The sequence below is a fragment of the Anolis carolinensis genome, chromosome 4 (genome assembly GCF_035594765.1).
Source record: "Anolis carolinensis isolate JA03-04 chromosome 4, rAnoCar3.1.pri, whole genome shotgun sequence".
NCBI lineage: Eukaryota > Metazoa > Chordata > Lepidosauria > Squamata > Dactyloidae > Anolis > Anolis carolinensis.
Genome location: NC_085844.1, coordinates 87,809,365 through 87,830,275, shown reverse-complemented (window position 1 = coordinate 87,830,275; position 20,911 = coordinate 87,809,365). Strand labels below are relative to the sequence as shown.

The window sequence follows — 20,911 nt, the reverse complement described above, 5'->3', positions numbered from 1 at the left end:
AATTTGATTCCCAAGCCCATGCAGCTGGCACAGGGAAGCCTTTTGCCACCCTCACCAAAGGGAGACCAGCCCTGTTGGAAATAGTTCAGTCAGAACTATTTCCAGGGGGAGGGGCTGCTTTAGTGAACAGCTCACCGCTCCTAGCTCACTTTGAGCTTTTTCGTCTACACTGACAGCCTACTTGAATATCTCTTTCCCATAACCTGAATGTTGTTTTATATCTGTAAGCCGCCCCGAGTCCCTCTGGGGAGATGGTGGCGGGGTACAAAAATAAAATTATTATTGTTGTTGTTGTTGTTGTTGTTGTTTAAAACTGGAACTGCCATTGATTAAACGTGGAACTTCTGGTTTGCCAAGCATGTGCTGTACAACAGAATTAGGTACCACTGGGGGTGGTAAATCTGTGAAAATTTTAATGATCTATGCATAGTGCTGACCTTTATCTCTCCCCCCCCCCCCCACCCGCTCAATTAGGTTCAGGTCTTTGCTTAGTCCAGTTAAACTTCAGACAAAAAGCCAGGGTGGTGAATCCCCATTAATAGGGGAGCCTCTGGCTGCCACTATTCTGCAAAAATGGATTGAATTTTATCCCAGTAACCCTCCTTCTACTAGTAACTATGCCTCTCCATTCATTTATCTACCAGTCCAGCGAATGATATCTCCATCTTCAGTTGAGAAAAAGTCCCTATATTAATTTATTACAGAAAGTAACACGCTATAATTATTTTTAGAGACTGCTGGGGTTACTTTCCTTTCTGTGTTTTTTTTTTAATTCACTTAATTCATTCAAATTGAAAACAGCCTTTGAGTCCAGGAAAATCAGCTTGCATAGCACTGAGACAAATCTGGATTGCAGTTAACCGCAGCACTTCATTTGAATCTAGGCTAGAATCATCTATAACTTCAACCATTATGGACTCAATAAATTTCAGATATCTCACTACTAACATTTTCTTTCCAGTAACTCATATGTCCTTATTTCGTGCAGTGGAATGAAGTTTATGATGCAGCAAATGAAGATTGCAAAGAGCCAGCTCATTGGATATGCTTGGAAGCGCCCTCAGGAAACTTCAGAAGAAGAAAAAGAGCAAATCCCAAATAGGATTATTTTCTCCCAAGGTAAAGCTGAACTGTTCATTTGTGCTCTAGCAATATATCCTACCTTCATTTTCCTGGAATCTTTGCTACTGTTCTTTAATTAAAGCAACAGCTTTTAAGCTTCTTTCCTGATTGCTAAGACACACTTCTCCCCCAGACTCCTTTCACTGTAAAACACAAAAATATTCCTTTCTTGACTGCATAAAAGGGAGGATTTCACTTCTTTTCCCCCCTGCTTCATCTGGACATGCATCTCACTTGTAAGGTTGAAAAAGTGTACAGAGAAAAGACTCACACACAGATCTACCAACAAGCCTCCTCTCAAAGTAGGCATTGGAGGCTGGGTGAGAATGAAAGACCAAATGCAGATCTGGCAGTAAAGTTACTCTCCTAACCCTAATGAAAATGAGAAAAGGACAGAGCAGTCATAAGACTTTATCACATCAATTCACTATTCCACTACAGCAGAGATCCCCAAACTAAGATCCATGGGATGGATGCAGCCCTCCAAAAATCATTTACTTGGCCCTCACCCAAAACCTTAGACTTAGGGTTGCACTAAGTCTGAAAAAAATTAAAAGCACACAACAACAACAATCTTAATTAACCGGACTATCTCATCAGCCAAAAGTAGCTCCACACTTCCCATTGATATACTGGTAGGTTTATGTTGGTTAAAATTGCTCTTCATTTTAAATTTGATATTGTTCTTTCTTTTTTTGCACTACAAATAAGATATGTGTAGTGTGCATAGGGATTTGTTTTTTGAAACTACAATCTGGGTCTGAGAGACTGTGTAGTAGCCTTCTGCTTAAAATGTTTGAGAATCCCAACACTATAGTCTCATTAGCATAGATAGTGAATATATAATCTGTTGAGCATCTTTGATATCACACCTCTCTTCAGTAGCACAATTACATCAGTTCGCCATTCCACAGTCCCACAGTCATACTTTCACAAACCCTCATATCCCCCCTTCCTGTACTCCTGCAGTTCCTTAATTTATTTTTAAAACAATAGTGCAACTGTATGATTTTAACATTAAAAACAAAAATAGCCAAATATAGGTAAAGGTAAAGTTTTCCCCTGGTGTTAAGTCCAGTCATGTCTGACTCTGGGGGTTGGTGCTCATCTCCATTTCTAAGCCGAAGAGCCGGCGTTGGCCGTAGACACCTCCAAGGTCATGTGGCCAGCATGACTGCATGGAGCGCCGTTACCTTCCCGCCGGAGCGGTACCTATTGATCTACTCACATTTGCATGTTTTCGAACTGCTAGGTTGGCAGAAGCTGGAGCTAACAGCGGCCACTCATGCCGCTTCCAGGGTTTGAACCTGGGACCTTTCGGTCTGCAGCTCAGTGCTTTAACACACTTTGCCACCGGGGCTCCAGCCAAATATATGTATAAAATAAAAGGAAAACAGCCAGGGAATAGCCAGGGAAAGTGGTGAAGAGGAGACTCCTGCTCCATGATGTCACATTACTGTCGGCATGCCAGCACAGAAGTGGAAGAGACACATCATACCAAGGTAGGTAATCAGAATTTTGTGGGATTGGAATCTATTCATGAATTTTACCCATCAATAGCTAGAATTGTTTAAATCATGGGAGAGGAAGCAAATTGGTAGTGAAATGCACATGGCATCATGTGATAGCAACCATTATTAAAAGTGTAAGTCCAGCTACAATGCCAATTTGTCAGCCTTCTGTGATAAAATCCACACAGACAAGCAACATAGTATTCTGCATGGGAGGTGGTGCCTCCATTGCAAGCGCGGTTGGTGGGGACGAGGGAGAGGGCCTTCTCTGTGGTGGCCCCCCAGCTCTGGAACTGGACTGGCACACTCCCTGTCCTCTTTTTGTAAAGACCTAAAAATGTGGAAGTTCCACAGTGCCTTTGATTAAACAACAATGCAATATTTGGCCCCTGCACTTTACCACTGTTCCCTACCCTATAAATATAGTGTTCTAATGGACATTGCCCTTCTAACCCTAACTATCTTCTGGCTCCTGTACTTTTTCCACCTGCCCTGTCCTTGTAATCACAATTTAATTGCACATGCCCCTGACCACCCAAGTTTAGTATTTGTTTACTATATCAGTCTATGGGTTGATTAGTGATGTTATTTTATGTTGTTGTTACATTGTTTTATGATGTTATTTTATACATTTTACTGTCCTATGTTTTAATTCTCTGTTTAACCGGGCTTATCCCATGTAAGCTGCCCTGGGTCCCTTTGCGGAGATGGTGGCGGGATAAAAAATAAAGTTATCATTCTTATTATTGCATTGAGAATAGTTAAGGGTACAACCCTGGCCTTACATGGAAAAGGTCCCTTAAACGCAGTGGGACTTGCCTCTCAGTATACAGGTATGAAAGTGTGTAGATCACAGGTGAGTATCCTTCGATTTGATGTTGTATTGTAACTCCCTGTAATTATAGATACTACAGTCAATGATGAAGAATGCTTGGATATACATTTCAACAACATTTAAAGGCCCGTGTGATTCCCACTACTGACATAGGGATCTGGAGACTTCTCTGTTTTGATTGTGTTAAGTTTCTCTAAATCTCCTCTTCCCTTTCTTTCTATCTTTGTTTCGAATCAGAATAAACTTTAAGTTTTCTTTCTCTACTTAGGTTTCACAAACATTTTATACAATTTTCCCTAAGGTGTCTGTCTATGCTTTTTTACCTAATTCACACAACACTTCCTTATTGTTTTAAGTGCATCTATATATGTGTATTTTAACCCTGCACATTTTAACCCTACATATTTCAAAATTAATACACTGATCCAAATGTACTTTTTTGAGCTTCACCAATGTGCAAATAGTTAACGCGAGCTGCACATTTTTTTTACAAATTCTTGCAGGAGATGTGAATATTCTGCTTTTTGTTTAGATTGTTAAATCCAACAATTGTCCCATCCCTAGCAGTGGCTGTAAATGACTTGGTCACACATACTTTGAAAGTATTCCAGCATTGCCCATCTCTTCAACCTGCACAGGAACTGAGGAGGGGGAAGGATGGAAAGGACAAAGTCATGAATCAGCTTCCAGTTGAGTGCTCTTGGTTCTCTGAAGCTTTAATTATTATTATTTTTCCTTGTAGCACTCCATCGGTTTTCTCATCGCACACTTGAGTACCCTCTGAGCTAAAGGTGTGTTTTAGATAGATAGACACACACGCACACACATGCACACATATCATGCTATCCGGAGAAGAGCAATGTCTGAAAAAGTGAAAATAGTACCTAGTAGTATATCGCCTTAGCAGTTTATCAAATACATGGATCACCCTCATTTATCAGATTTCAACTCCAGGCAGTTTAATTAGACTTTTCCAAGCACTGGTAGGGTAGCAAAAATAACTCCTCCAATTAAACAGAAACTGTTGTTATTCTGACAAGGCTGAAATACTAGAATTAATACAATAACGAAGCAAAGTTAGAGTTGAATTAAAACTATAAACATGCAAACAAGCAGAAATGAAACCTACAGGCAAGAGTAAGGAAAAGAAATGCCAGCAGTAGCAGCAAGTCAGACTATTCTTAAAATACCACAAATCCAAGAGCAGAAGTGCTCTTCTTTTGGAAACTGTGGCTATTCTTGTCTTTCTCCTTGATCTGACTGTACTCTACTTCAGCATCTTGAACTAAGGTTGCAGTCTTACACATACTCACCTGGGAGTAGTGAAGTTACCAGGACTACTTCTGAATAAACACACACCGACCTTAAGAAAGAAAATTCTTGGAAACACACTGAGCATCATTAAAAAAAAGAGGAAAGTGGGCAGGAGAAAGGCAACAACTTCACAAGTTTTCTTTCAGTGAAAGCATTTAAAGCTAACTTTTGAAATCAGCTGAATGGAAAACCTCCTACCTTAACTGCTCATTCAGGCTAGTACAATGCCACCTAAGACAAGGTGGAAATATTGTCCCTCAAAACGTAGCCCACCCAACAACAGATGGAAAGCTGTGGGGTGCTTTTGTTCTTCATTTTATCCAATATGCCGTAAAGAAAACATTCTTTCTCTGTTCTCTTCCTCCCACTCACTTCTGCTTTTCCCCTCCATGTATTTTGTTTCCTAAGCATTTTTGTCACATTTTGTATTGCTGTAGGTGTGGCTGGATTGTAAATTGTAAAGTCAATCCTAGTTAATGGGGGAGAGATAATGTTGGGAAGACTTGCATATAATGGTTGGTGTGTTGGAAATTGCAACCTTCTACAATCCTCCTATACTAGTTATTTGTTATGTATATAATTCAAATTGCTCACTGTATTGTATGTGTGTGTATTAGTACACAGTTTTACCTTAAGTCTATATTGTGGGAGGGACTGTAGACCATATGACCCAGATCTGGGACTATTCAGACCTGAGAGTCCATTTTAGAGGACAGATGGCATGAGATGCCATTAGACTCTCAGACTGTACAGACTGCATTAGACTCTGAGAGATGCTTTAGACTTTGGATTGTTGATTATAAGAAAGATGTCCTGTGTTATCTGCTCAGAGAAACTACTTCAAATCTATTTGTAACTGGATTTATAAGCAATGTACCTGTATGCTGAATACATGAAGTTTGTAAGTAAACCAACTATATTATTTTAATGAAGACTGCTTTATTTTTGTCTCTTGAGAGCATGATTTAAACCAAGACGTTTTAAGGGAGAGAAGATGCTTTTGGGGCAACTGAAATAACACTTCTGAAGATCTGCTATATTTTTGTGCATTGGCATATCTTTGTTCCTAACAGATCAGAGACAGTTGGTTCAGTCTAATAACTGAAGGATTTGCCTTGCATGAATGCTAGTGGTTATTTTCCACTAAAGAACACAGCCAACAACAACACATTTTATTGATTAGCCCATCGGCCATATCAAAACATTTAACACATAGACACATAGGCATACAACATAGAACTCAGAGTACAACAGGGTCCCGATCTAGATCAAATATCTGCATCACCTTTAGTTTACCCCAATCAATTCCAAATATGCAGTTCTCAGCTGTGTTGTTTTGAATAGGAAAGGGGCTGTTTTGTATGTTATTTTAGCATTCTGGCTGGCCAATAAAAATGTAGTTTTAATGTAAGGATCCCAGTGTGTTTTGTTTACAATGTATGGCCCGAGGTATTGGTTTCTCTCTTTCTTATACAAGTTACAGCTAAACAGTACATATGTGATATCTTCTACCTCTGATGCTCCACAGATGCAAAATCGTTCATTGGAATTTGATTAAACCTTCCATGTTTGACCATTGTATCCAGCTGCTCAAATCTAGTTCTGGTAAATACCCTCCTGAAGTGTTTAGGCTGCTGAGAAGATTTAATTCTTATTGTCATAACAACACCCACTAAAGAAAATATTTACTCAAATGAGTTTTTCGAGTTTTTCGCTCTTCTCTGGGAGTCATGCCTTTCCCAAAAGATTATGTATTCAATAAGTTATGGATGCTTTTTCCCAAAAGGTTATGGCTCAAACAGGTCATGCTTTTTATCAGAATTGTGGCCTCCTGTCTTAAAAAGCAAATGAAAACTTTTTAAAAAGCCCTTTCTTTGACAATAAAGGCTTTTTAAGTAGATATCTGTTTGGTCGCCTGTTGGAAGAAGAGGAAGCATAGAGAAAATATAAAATGCCTTCAGCATTTACTGGAACTAGACCAAAACTTAGTGTGAGTTGAATTATCTACAAAACATCTTCTTTCACACATTTATTTTGGCCACTCAGGTGGTGGTTTGCTTTTTTGAAGTATTAATCACATATCAGATATAGACAAATATTTAATATAAACAAATATCTCATTGACCATATTACTTCAAAAGCACCTTTGAAGACTCCACATCTCTAAATATTTGGTAAAGTTAACATATTTGGCTTCTGTTGACTATTTACATCCATTCCAATATCTAAAACAAGGGCATCAGGTTTGCAGTATCCTATTCCCTGAGATTTTGGAGTCAAAGCTTGTTATAACAAAAGCAAGGCCTTCTGTTATAACATAAACCCTTATGATATCACAGAGATGGGGCAAGAAGTCAATCTAGGTCAACAGGCTATGGAATTGCCCTCATGGACAATCAATAAAATGAGCACAGAATTTGGATAAAACTCCATTATGCCAATCCGGAACAAGAACAATAAAAGGAAACATCTTGGGAGTCTTGAATGAGACAGTGGTTCAGCCTTTTCTTGGGAGTCTTGAAGGAGATAGTGATTTCTTGAGTCCTGACATTCATAGTATATATGTTTCTAGACAACAAAATGTTTAAGAGAGTGATGGCAATTCAGCTGGGTGCCCCTAATTAGCTTGATTCATTCCAATCTGAGTTCAGATCTAGACGCAGGATAGGATTAGCTCTGGCTTCCTTGACAGTGTGGATGACGAGGCTACCCAGCTACAGACTTATTACATCCATATCATAAGAATTACCAAGCTATGCTTAAGAATCTATTGTTGACATACGTCCTAAATAACTTGGAGCAAAACATCTGGCAGACGGGTTTTTCAATCTTCAGGTATTTGGGGCTGTTCCACAACTAATGGAAAGTCACCATATAATATTATAAAACAGGCTTTCCATTAATGAAACTCAACCTCTAAATGTGTGTGAAAGGGAGAGTTCATAAGATAAAAAATGTGATGGCTTTCGTATGCTTTCTGAAGATATACCATTTCCACAAGTTCTTCCCAGGTGTAAAACTAACCATGAGAGTGCTGTTTAATTTTTTTATTTTCATATTGCATTATTGCACTTTTATTTCAGCCTTTTTTAAGAATAGCGTTTTATATCTAAATGTCTCAGAACTTTATTATATTAAGTTGCAGATTCTGTGCTAAAGATATCAGTTGAAATCCCTGCCCAGTTTATATTCTTTTGCTACACTAAAAGATTTGTGAGCAATTTTGATCTGTAGTTGTCATCTCGAGTACCCTGCAATCCTATGCATACGTTCCTGGGAAAGTGTCCCACTGAACTCATTTAATTCTTTTCTGAATACACAAAAAAACAGAGGTGGAAATCATGCATTCATCATGAGATGTGTATCTATTGTGACACCCTCAATTTGTAGCACACCAAAACAAAAATTTTCTCCCCTCCCGCAAAAAAAATAAAATAAACCCACTTAAATGTTTTGTCTATATGATAAGAACCCTTAAAACACACAGAAAACCACAGAGAAAAAGAATACACAAATCCTACATAAACCCAACACCAAAGACAACCTGAAGTGATATGATATCATAGTGTCGTGTGCAGTATTTGTTTCCTTTGTTTAATTTGTGTATTTGTTTCATGTCAACCGTTCGTATTCACAAAACGAATGGCGCCATTTTCCTACGAGGCGAAAGGCCATGTCTGGTCAGCCTTCCAAAGCCATTTTGAGGTACATGGGCTTGGCCCTTGGGAAAACTATGTCTCCTTCCCCCCCTTCCCTTTCATTGATTTTTCTAGTTTTCTGATCTTTAACTCTTGAGAACTAGCTTTTTCTTTCACCTCAGTATAACAGGCGAGTGGCCTTTCTCTGAGTGAGTGTTCCGTATTGCCCTGAAAGGAAGACTGGCCATGTCTGCTCAGCCTTCCAAAGCCATTTTGAGGCACACGGGGCTTGGACCTTGGGAAAACTATATTTCCCTCGCTTCCCTTGGTTGATTTTTCTAGTTTTCTGATCCCCAACCCTTGAGAACTAGGTTTTTCTTTTACCTCAATATTACAGGCCAGTGGCCTTTGTCTCTCTGAAAGGGAAACTGGTCACGTCTGGTCAGCCTTCCAAAGCCATTTTGAGGCGTGTGGGACTTGGCCATAGGGAAAACTAAATTTCCTCCCCCCTCCCACTTGGTTGATTTTTCTGATCCCCAACCCTTGAGAACTAGCTTTTTCTTTCACTGCAATATAACAGACTTTTATCTGAGTGTCCTGTGTTGCCCTGAAAGGGAGACTGGTCACTTCTGATCAGCTTTCCAAAGCCATTTTGAGGCACACAGAGCTTGGCCCAAGTGTGGCCAGTGCACTGACAGCACTTACATTTGAGATTTTGTCTCTATCACTAAAAACAAAAGCATTCCAAAGACTGATACCGTTGGGTGTCATTTTAATTCTGAACATTCAAATTACAGATTTTCTGAAAACTTTGACTTTGAAAACAAGTGTTCTACTGGTGGTAGTCATGCTGCCACTGGCTCTGGGTCAACTACTGTCCATGTCCAAAATCCTTCAAAGGCAGTCGTAGGGAGAAGAAATGAAGGAGCAACATCTTTTGCACCTTTTCCTGCTACAGAAATACAAGAAGAAACACCCATGACTCCACCTAAGGTTCAGAGGACAACTAGTTTCCATGCTGATAGTCCAAGTTTAGATCTTGCCTAGCCTTCGTAGGAAGTCTTGGAAGACAGTGAAGAACTTTTCCCCATGGTGGATAAGTCCGAGTTACTATGGATTTCCAAGCAGCAGCGTTGCAGCCGGAGAGGCCAGCACCACTGAAACTGTGAAGATGGACTTGTACATCAGGATGCTTGCCATGCCGTTTGGGCCCGTGGACAGGAGCAGCAGCAAGCAACAAAGGACAGACCTAGCAGCTTCCATACAGCAGTACCTGGATGAGACTGTCAAGGATATCTCCTGTGACCTGTTGTCCTACTGGACTTCCCAAAACCAGAGGTGGCCAGATCTGTGGTCAGGAAGTATCTCAGCAGCCTACCTACCAGTGTGGCAAGTGAAAGGCTGTTTAGCATGGCTAGAGATGTAGGCGCTCCATGATGCAGCCAGCTACACCCTAAATCTCTGGAAAGGATGTTGTTCCTGAAAGTTAATCTTCCACTCCTGGGCTTCCCAGATCTTGATTCCAGTTTGTTTCTTGCCCAACTTCCCCTTTTGCAATTGTGGTGGATTCCAACAGAAAAATATTACTGGCTTTAACTGCAAGCCAAGCCAACCCAACCCAACCCAAAACACCAACCTCCATTAGAAGAGGGACCCTATGTGCAAATCTAACATATGTATGCAATGTTTTAACATCAGCACTGCATTGCACTGTTTGTTGTTCTTTTAACAAAATAAATACTTATAACTTTCCACATTTGTCAATTTTCCTTTGTGTGCCTCGAAATCCTACACTACAAAACAACAAACCGTGGGGCCACACCATCTCTGACAGCATTCAAGAGAGTTCCCGTGTCACCCTGAAAAGGAGTCTGGCCATGCCTGGACAACCTTCAGGCCAGAACCAAATCATGCATTGCTGCCAGTACCAAAGATACATTTGACTTTGCTTCTTGGTCTTAACAGCAAATACACATAGTTCTTCTTTCATTTGCTCTGGCCTTCGCCTTAGGGTCAATAGATAGCACTGAGAATACATAGACTGGCCTTCTCTTCCTAACCCATGTAAAAAGATAGAGAAGGAGAGAGACAAAGGAGGTGATCCTCATATTTTAAACCCATTTTTTTCAAACTGTTTATGCTATAAGTTTCAGAAACCATACACAACACTTATGCTGGCATAGCCCCCTATTTGTTGTCATTTCTAATTAATTTGTTGCACGGTCTTGACCTTCCATCTTCCATGTTCTTATTCATCTGAGATTCTGTGTGCAATATATTTGTGTGCAATGTGGTATGTGATGTGTGTTGCTACCACACACATATTTTTTACAAGGTCCTGGGATGTCTTCCTCTATTATTATCTGTCACAGATCACCTCCACATTACACTCCTCCACATTCTGCTAACAAGAGGAAATGGCAGTTAAAGTATGTTTTTCTAGTTTGATCTATATCCGTATGGAATTAGGATGAGTTAACAAAAAGAGAAGCCATATGGTGGGCAAGAGGAGGTGCGGCAGCAGTGAGGATACAGAGAAAGCATGTAAATGAATGACTGGAAAAGAGAAAATTTAAAACTATGACCAAGGGGAAGAAATAAATACATTTTTCTTTCTCAACATAGAAATATCAGGCACAATCTATCTCTGTATTATCCCAGTATCAGAACTCAAGGTGCCTCCAGGACACCCTGTTGAGACCTTTCATCTTTCACAGACCTATTTTTTCTCACTCAGAAACATCTAAGGAAGGATGCCCAATTTGCCTGGAAAGGTTAATTTTAGCAAGATGCAGTGTTAGCTTATGGAATATAGATTCAAGAACACCTTAAGACATGTCACTTGCCTTTCTTCATTCCTTTTCTCACTTCCTCTAAAAAAATGATGCTTTGTGTGTACAAAGAATGACTCCAAACTGATCTCAATTTTTCTCTCTTTCAGTAGAAGTAATTCTTCTAACTTGTTACAAGTTTTATCTAAATGTATGTTTTTTAAAAAGGATAAAAAGGTTTAATTGCAAATGTAGATAATGAATGTCTTGCTAAGCCATTTTTTCATATACTGTTTTCCATGAACATGCCATTGATATACAAATATGCATCTTTGCCTCAGTGACATCAAGGACCTTATTATATTAAGGTCTGGATTCGCTACGCATCATGGCGAATCTGTGGGGTCCCGGCAGGGGGGCAAATTAACCTGTATGATGAGGTCGCTAGTTTAAAATGTGCTGTCCCTCTCTCATCGCTTACATCTTAGCTATTGTATCGTGGGTCTGTGTTGCCATGATGGGATCGTTAGTATCCAGTGTTACCGTAAGTAGTCTGTAAATATGGAAAGAGTCTAAGAATAAAAGCCTTCAAGTTCTTTGAATGAAACAATGTATAACAAATGTATTGAATTAGGATAAAATAATAAAAAATGTAAAATTAAATGGAACCTGAATTTTCCGGAATCTAATTAACTGAAGCAATATAAGATCCAGGAGCTGACCTTTTGTTTTTACCAACGCTACTGGACAATGAGCAAGCTTGCAAATAAGGGCAGTGCTGGAGTTGGGCTGGATAATTTGGCTTGCTTTGCACATTCTCTGCAAGAGCAGCATGGACAGAGGCAGAAATTTGGAAATCATAAATTATTAGCCTACCTAGGTAAAGGTAAAGGCTTCCCCTGACGTTAAGTCCAGTCATGTCTGACTCTGGGGGTTGGTGCTCATCTCCATTTCTAAGCTGAAGAGCCGGTGTTGCCCATAGACACCTCCAAGGTCATGTGGCCGGCATGACTGCATGGAGCGCCGTTACCTTCCCGCAAGAGCGGTACCTATTGATCTACTCACATTTGCATGTTTTTGAACTGCTAGGTTGGCAGGAGCTGGGGCTAACAGCGGGCGCTCAAACCGCTCCTGGGCTTTGAACCTGGGACCTTTCGGTCTGCAAGTTCAGCAGCTCAGCGCTTTAGCACACTTCGCCTACGGGTAGGGTCTTAATGCTTCCTGATTATGCAACCCACGCTGCCAACATACACACTTGACCCATCACATCTCTCTCACAGGGTCAAGAGACAAACAGAAAGACATTCACATGCATATAGCCCCTCCCCCCCCCCATGATTTAGAAACTTATATTACTCCCAGTTCAGACCTACAGTGTGGAATGAATAACAAGGATGTTATGAAGAGGGCAAGAAACTTGGTCCCACTATGCAACAGTGCCTGGAAAAATTGCTTTTGGACTACAACTTCCAGAATTCACCAACCAGCCTAGCCATTGGAGGATTATTGTAGTCCAAAAAAGCAACCTTTTTCTGTTGCAGAGAGAAACGTGGTTTGTTCATATGATTATGAACTCTCAGACATATCAGCCATGGTTTCCATGTTCCATGATGTTTGCTATGTTTCGTCATTGTTTGCATTACATGTTTAGCTTGGAGGCAAGTTTGTAAATGCAAGACCCACTCCTCCTCTACCTAATGAAATAGCCTTCCCCACCTACTATGTAAGTGCTGTTGAGGATGGGTTTGAAGTCTTATCCACCTCAGTCCTGTACCTTCCCTAGCCAGGAAAACTAGAATACTTCCAATGTAATATCTAAACTCGAAAATTATATCATTCAGAGCCCATAGCTGAACTCAAATGCATCCTGTGACAGATGGGAAGTGGTAATTGAAAGCTTTACTAAGAAATACAAATATTCTCTGCTCAGCTTTATTGATATGAAGAGAAATGTACTTTGTTTTGGAGTGGGGAGATCTGTTACAAATATAAAATTGGTCTGATTTGAAGCAGCCAAGAATCTATTTTTTATTCATCTGGTTTTTTTTTTCTTTCCTGGCAGATCCTCGTTTAACATGAAATTTGAAGAATTATTTAACAGGAGGTAGCAAAGGCCTTTGAATTATAGAATAATTTGGCTGAACTACAACTGCAATAGAGGCACAAAGGGAACTTTTGGGAAAAAAGTGAAGAATTTTGATGTAACCATCTCAAATAAAAATGATATTGCTTCTGCCTGTGTTAATTTAATGGTTAATTTAATCTTCAATATGCAGAGCTTTGCAGTGCTATAGATCAAAAATAAATTTCCAGGCTGCAATCAGGTTTCTTAAAAATAATACTTTCCCCATACATTTTTAAAATGCAAAGGAAGTTCATATGCCATATGTTGCCATCCAACTAAAAACTTTTAAATGCCTTTAAAGGCATTTCTTGTATTGATTTCACTGCAAAAGACCATGCACAAGGACTTAAGTTGATCAAACCTGTATAATCAATGTAGTTGCTTACTCAAACATATACAGAAAAAAAAGGGGGGGGGAGAATCAGATAGAGGATTCTCATTCATGCTGCAGAATTCTAGCACTTTGGCACCACTTTAACTGTCATAGTTCCATCCTATGTAATCCTGAGGTTTGTCATCTGTTGCAGCATCAGGGTTCTCTGAAAGAAAAGGGTAAATATTAGGGCTGTGAAAATTTTGTTTTTAATTCATTTTTCAGATCTAATTTGTTACATTCATACATATGAAGTGATATTAAAAACACAAAGGGCCCCCATGCAAAAAAACTTTAGATTCAAAACACTGACCTATGATTTTCAGATGAGTTGTGTAAGTCTTGTAAATGGCTCGAGATCTTTCTCCCCCAAAAGGGATGGGTTTGGTTCCCTCTAAAGGGCCCTGAGGAGGAAGATGAGGCTGGAGTGAAGGAAGTAGTTCTGCTTTTTCCCCCAAAGGAGGCAGCAAGGGGGAGAGGGATGCCTGGCTGTCTGGCCAGACAAGGAAGAAACCCCTCCGCACATGGCTGGCCCAGAGAAAGAGGCAGAGATCACACTCACATTGAGGCTTTAATGCGGGAAGTGAGCAGAATTCTGAAAAATGTAGTTTAGGGCACAGCCTTTTGAATTCTCTGTTACAGGAGTCCTCACCTTCCCAAACTTCATTTCCCAGAATTCTGCTTATCGCCTTGTGCTGCTGCCTCCTCCTCCTAGTAAATCTCTCTATATAAAGATGTTCGTTTGTGGTAGAAACATAACTCAAAAACCTCTGGATGAATTGATAAGAAATTTAGACACAATACACCTATCAATCCAACAAGTGACCATCCCTCACAAAAACACAAAAAAGCAGAAAGGACTTAAAAACCCAAAAAAGGTAAAAGATGCTACAGCCCATGTGCAAAAATGACTGCCCTGGCCCTGCCCCCCTCCTGCCCGAGGGGGGAAAAACAAGCATCTGTTGTGTTGTGAGGAGCCAAGCAACACGTGGCCACACACACACATTCATAACTGACACGACAAGCATGAGAGGCACTGCCAAGCAACCTCCCTCACCTCAAGATCCTCAGGAGCCAAGTGCACATACGCATACACACACACACACACACAACTGACACAAGGAGGCACCCATTGGGTGTATGTGTGCGGGATCTCTTTCTCACTCCCTCCCCCCCCCCTCTTGCAAGAACATCTCTTTCTGCAGAGAAGTAGCATCTCTTTTCTCTCAGGTACTGGGGAGAACAAATGGGAAGGAGAGAAAAAGGGAGGGAGGGAAAGAGGCACCGGCGAGGAGCAGCAGTTGGCCGTTCGTTTGCTTGCCATCCCACCCACCCTACAGTTCATATTGTTGTTGTTATCGTTATGTTATTATTCGTTTTGTCACAACTCTGGCTTTGGCGTGTGGCATGGGCCCCAGATCAGCTATGCTTACTCCCCCCCCCCCTCATTGGTAGGAGGAGGGAGTAGTATCACTGGCACTGAGCGGCGCGTTGGTACTGATTACCGGTTATGGTTTCGGTCGCGCCTGCGATTGGTTTCTGGATCGAGCATCGATCCGGGACCCATGCACGACTGCCAACCCTTGTTCCTGTTATCCAATAAAATGTTGTGGCCAGTTTATACCCAAAAAATGTGCAATGTGTTGTGTCCTTATTTGCAAAACATCCGGGCGGAGAGTGTCGCCCATACCCAGGCAACAAATGGGAAGGAGAGAAAAAGGGAGGGAGGGAAAGAGGCACCCCCTTTTCCCAGGTATTGGGGAGAAAAACAGGGAGAGAGGGAGGGAGGGAGGAGAGAAAAAAGGGACAAAACTAAAGAGGAAGGGAAATAAGGAGAGAAGAAGGAGAAAAGGTGGGAGGGAAGGATGGAAGGAAATAGAGAAGGAAGGATGGAACCAAAGAAGGAAGGAAGGAAGGAAGGAAGGAAGGAAGGAAGGAAGGAAGGAAGGAAGGAAGGAAGGAAGGAAGGAAGGAAGGAAGGAGAGAAAGAAGAAGAGAAAGAAAAAGGGGAAAGGAAGGAAAGAGGAAGGGAAGGAAGGTAAGAGAAAAAGAAAGATAAGAGGGAAGGAAAATGGGAGGAAAGGAAGAAGAAAGGGAAGGGGGGAAGGAAGGAAGAAAATAGAGTAAGACAAATGGAAGGAGGGAAGGGGATGGAAACAAAGAGGGAAGGAAGGAAAGAAAGAGGTAGAGAAGGAAGGGAGGAAAATTACATTTATCAGGACCCAGCTCTTACTCTTTCCTTTCATTACCATTAAACCACACATGGTCACAGCAATGCGTGGCCGGGTACAGATAGTATCTCATAAAACTATACAACTCAGTATTGAGCCAAGGCAGTTGATATGCTGTCAAACTGCTATAATTCTCCAGTGTGGATAAAATCGTTACATAATTGGTTAGAATATTTGTTACTATAACAGTGCTGCATCCATCTACAACAGACCAAGGTATAGAGGAATAATGAATCAAAGCAAAATCAGAATTATAGCAAAAGGATAAAATGTTGCTATTTATATGATGGCATCAAGTTACATGGCACCTTAAAGTTTCTGCCCCAGAGAATTTACTATTAAAAAATAAGGTTGAAATTTACTGATAATATCAACTAGAGTAGACTGAATCATTTGTTGAATGATGAATCGACATTTATGTAAAAGATATCAATTGACTTTGTCAGGGGTGGCAGTAATACCCAGGCTTTAGAATTCAGGTTAGTACACAGAGGGAAAGGCAATTTGTAGAGCAGGCAGATTGAGGCAAATGTCACAGGACTGAGTGAGGACTAAGTTGTTGTTTTTATGTTTATTTATACTCAGTTTTTTCTCTCGACAAGGAGATGTGAGTCAAGCATACTAGCCAGAAAGGAAAGAATGAAGAACTACCTATCCTACCACTACTCTCATGAGATCCTCCATTCTGCTTCTACCCACAAAAAATGTGTTCCCAATCACATTTGATTTTAGGCTGGAGGCCTCATTTAAAAGTTGAGGACTGCAAGTGGTCTGTGAAGCAGAAGCAATGGTTGCCCTCCATCAGTACATTTACAGATTATTTATTCTGAAAAAGGATGGGGAGTGAATCAACTTTGTGGTGGCTGTATAATGCACGAAGCTGATTTGAACTGTGTTTTTAAAAAAAAAAAAATAATCACAGATTGCTTCAAATCTTCCAGGAGAATCCAGAGCAAGCCATGACCTTGGGCCTATGTAAGCACTTGGGTCAGTTTCATATGGCCAACATATATTCTCTAGGCTTCAAACGCCTCGGGTTATGGGATGGTACATACAATCCCGTTCTGTCTTTGTTCTAATGGCAGCCACCGAGTATGATGTGACATGACTAGAAGGGGTGATTTCTTCAGGTGATGAGCAACCAGCACTAGCTATGATGAGAACAGAAGGGGGATGATAATGGTGGCTGTCCAGTGGTACCAAACTGGGTTTGGTGCCACTGGGTTTGGTGCCACTGGAAAGGACTACTTTCTCCACAGCAGTGGTAAAAAAAACCATCCCGGGGTGATCCTGATTGGCCCTGAGTTAAAGCATTTGTGTAGAAACGACCCATTTCAGCAGGAAGTGTATTAACATTGGATCTGTCCAAAGTTTAAAGGAGTTTCCAAGATGAATCTTTTTCAATATAAGCTAAACACCACGGGATATGCCTCAAACAATTGAGAATATATTTTGAGGTAGGTTTTTAAAGCTTCCTTCTGAGTAGGTTTTTAGGGCAGACATGTAATTCAAATTTAAAAGGCAATTAACATAAACTTGATAATTTTAAAATGCAGCTGAATTAATTTTTAAGCTTACTAAGGATTAATTAAACTCATGACTCTTTTCCCACTAACTTGGTTTCTAAATGCCTGTCTGGAAACGCCCTAAGAGAATGGAAGCCAGATCTGAGTGATGTCCAGCTATTGTATTTTCACCCTTTTCATGCTATGTGCTGAATTTACCGTATCTGAAATGACAGATATGATAGTGATGAGTACTTACTATCAGTTTCGACTGATACATCAGCAGCATCCGTTTCTAGAATTGGAAGGCTTAAGAAGGGTAGTGCATGCACTGGTAACCTCAAGGCTGGACTTCTGCAGTTTGTTGTACTTTTGGGATACCTCTGTACCAAGTTCAGAAACTCCAGTTGGTTCAAAACATGGCAGCCAGAACGGTTATGGGAACATCTGTTGCGCATAAGCAAATACCAGTTAGATCCAAAGCAATAGACACACAAACAAGAGGAAAAAGGAACAAAAAACCTTTACTCTTGTCAGCAGAGTTGCAAAATCAAAAATGAAGTAAACTCAACAAACTTACACAGTTCGTCATAGCAAAGAGCATTGCTGGTCAGTCATTGCACATTCAGCATAACCATCACCATCTGTATTCTAAAAACTCATACAGTTATACCCCACCGGGTGTGGTCCAAGCTTGCTTGCTGACCTACATCAGCAGCTGCTCATAATAATTAACAATAAGGTTTTTTTAACACACACATATATACCTGATCCTATTACTACTTACTGTAACAACATCTACGAGTAAGCATATTACCCCTATACTAAAAATTACTCCACTGGTTACTAAGTTGTTTCTGGGCAAAGTACAAAGGTGTTGGTAATGTCCTTTAAAGCCCTGCATAGTTTGGGTTACATTTTCTCCCACATAACCTACCCTGGACACTGAGGTCCTCTGGGGGACATTTACTCCAACCAGCCAGAACCCAACTAGCAACTGTCACCCAAAAAACCTTTCCATTGGCCACCCCAGGATTGTGGAATGACCTGCCAAAAAAAGATCCAACAATTAAACAACCTGTTGAAATCGAAGACCCAATTAAAGACCAATCTCTTCTGGCAGGATTACACAATCAATTTTAAATTAAATTTACATTTTATTAGTAGTGATGTTTTAAGCTTTGTCCTAGGCATTTTAATATATGTATTTTAATGTTGTTGTGTTTTAATGATGTGTTCCTACTTCAAGCATGAGGAAAAGTCAGTAACAAATCAAAATATATTGTTTATTCATTATTTTTTCAGGTGATTCCATGCAGAGATGTTAGATGGGATTCCTGCAGGAAACTATAAATCAGAGGCCAAGGAATCAAATAGGACACACAGGAAACCTTTCATGAAGAACTGGGATCATTGTTCATCCTAAACCCTCCATTGGCTTACCTTCCCAGACATTCCTCCAAGCAGTCCTGAACGATTCTATAATCAACACTGAGAAGTTGCAGAACTAATAGAAAAACTCAACTGGCTGAATGTCCAGTGAATATCATCTGCCTAAATGGACTTTGTCTCAACCCCAAATCATGCCAGAACACAAACTGAAATAAGTACAGTCTCTACCCTAATCTATAGATTCTAGATAACCTATTTCTTTTTCGAGATCATGAAACTGAGAAGCCAGAATGTGCTGTGTGTCAAAAGACCTCAAGGAGTCTTTGCAGTAGTGTCAAAGCACAATATCTGTATAAAATAGCTTGTGACTCTGAGCTAATCATCTCAGGAAAAATATGAGGTGTTGCATTTGATCTGAAGTGCTAAAGCACAACTTTTTTTCCTGACATCTTGGAACCAGCAAGTACCAGAGAGTAATTTCGTAATACTGTAGTCACCCATTGGGCATGATTATTTTGAGAGATGCTGAGACAAGCCAGACAGAATTTATTGGCCTTAAACTCGCTCTTGAGGGTGCAAACACTCACCCACTAATAGGAAAAGCACCTTTTGTGGCAAAGGTGATCATCCACAAGGCATGTTTACTTTGAAATAGAAAACAGTGAGAGTAATTTACTCTGCACTTGAAAGGCAGGCCAAAAACATACACCTTGACTTAGATATTAGAAAAGCTGACATATACCATTCTGCATTTAATAAACAAAAACAAAATGGAGAGAAAAGTAAAAATTATTTTATTGTAATTCCCGATAAGCTATTAGTGTAAAAATATGATACATAACATTTGAAAATATTTCAGTTTTTATTAGGCATTACCTTTTCTTGAGCATTTTTATAATGTTCACTGATGAAATGCAATGATGTCTTTTAGTAAGACATTAAAAATGAATCATCTAGTTTTTATGGATTATGAGATAATGAATACAGGTGATACAAATTCTTATACCGCCTATGTTTATTTTTACCATTGAAACGTATACATGGAAAAATACCCTTTTACAGTGATTCTAGCAAAGCTTATGTGAATAACCTCAATGTTCAAGTCAGTTTTTCCCCTGATGTTTACCACTATGCCTTAAGGAAGAATACTTGTTTTGCTTTCTATAACAGAGAGTAAAATATAAATACCTGTCCCCATTGTCTAGGTGCCCTGAATCCTGTTTTCTCCAACTTCTAAAACTAAGGTTATTTGAAACATTACAATTTAAATTGCGACAAACTGCAATTTTACCTCTGATAATGATTATACATATAATGGTTATTGCAAGCCATTTGGGGTTTCATAATGGTGGAAATGCAATTAAATAAATAAATATTATAGTGGAGGGATTGCATTAGGACATATGGTGACTCTAAAAGAAACATACCACAGGAGTTTCTTTACAAGACTTTTTCAAAGGATGTTTGCCTTTACCTTCCTCTGAGGTTGGGAGATTGTGACTTGCCCAAGGTCATCCAGTGGGTTTCTATGGTAAATGAGGGACTTGAACTCTGAGCTCCATAGTTTGAGTCCAACAAACAGACTACTTTTGTATTTATACTAATTTGCAAAAATTGTTTTGATCAAATGAAAGGATATGCCTCTATTTATCATGAATATTACAAACAACACATTGGCTAGAATTCTTAATTATATATACGTATGTCAGCAGCATGGCTCAATGTCTCTTTTTGGATGGAGTGCAAAGATAATGGTAAGGAGAAGGAGAAGGTTTCTTACCCACCTCTTCTCATTGCTTACTCAAACATTTTCAGCCATGGAGCTATTTTTGATGCAAAACTTTCTCATGGGACTCCAAGAAATATTTATATATTATATAGTATATTATATGTCATGTGTATATATGGACAGACTTTTTGATGCATTTTGTTTAAAATTTGACAGGCAGGCCAAGCCAGTGGCAGATGTATGGAAATTATCTGTGTGAACTAATTGAAAAAAAATGAACAAATTCTTATTTGTGGCAAGGGAGGCGGAGGAAGTGGGAAGAACAGGAAAGAGGAGGGAAAGCTTGGAGGGGGAGGAGAAGGAAG

The 20,911-nt window shown here is 39.9% G+C and overlaps 3 long non-coding RNA genes across 3 annotated transcripts in view; 2 read left to right on the top strand and 1 right to left on the bottom strand.

The window, feature by feature from the left end:
• The window catches only part of LOC103279864 (uncharacterized), a 206,838-nt gene extending 205,488 nt beyond the window's left edge, over positions 1-1,350 (top strand). The window contains exon 4 of the long non-coding RNA XR_507031.3: positions 989-1,350. This is a non-coding gene — a long non-coding RNA (uncharacterized LOC103279864). The remainder of the gene's footprint in view (positions 1-988) is intronic.
• An 11,751-nt stretch (positions 1,351-13,101) lies between these two features.
• Positions 13,102-18,738, bottom strand: LOC100561117 (uncharacterized). Its single transcript, XR_010006151.1, has 3 exons — positions 18,006-18,738; positions 17,685-17,872; positions 13,102-13,855 (listed from the first exon to the last, which is right to left on the bottom strand). It is a non-coding gene; the product is annotated as an uncharacterized LOC100561117 (long non-coding RNA).
• LOC134298996 (uncharacterized) lies at positions 13,768-20,528 on the top strand. The gene is made up of 2 exons (XR_010006152.1): positions 13,768-13,868; positions 18,731-20,528. It is a non-coding gene; the product is annotated as an uncharacterized LOC134298996 (long non-coding RNA).
• The last annotated feature ends 383 nt before the right edge of the window (positions 20,529-20,911 follow it).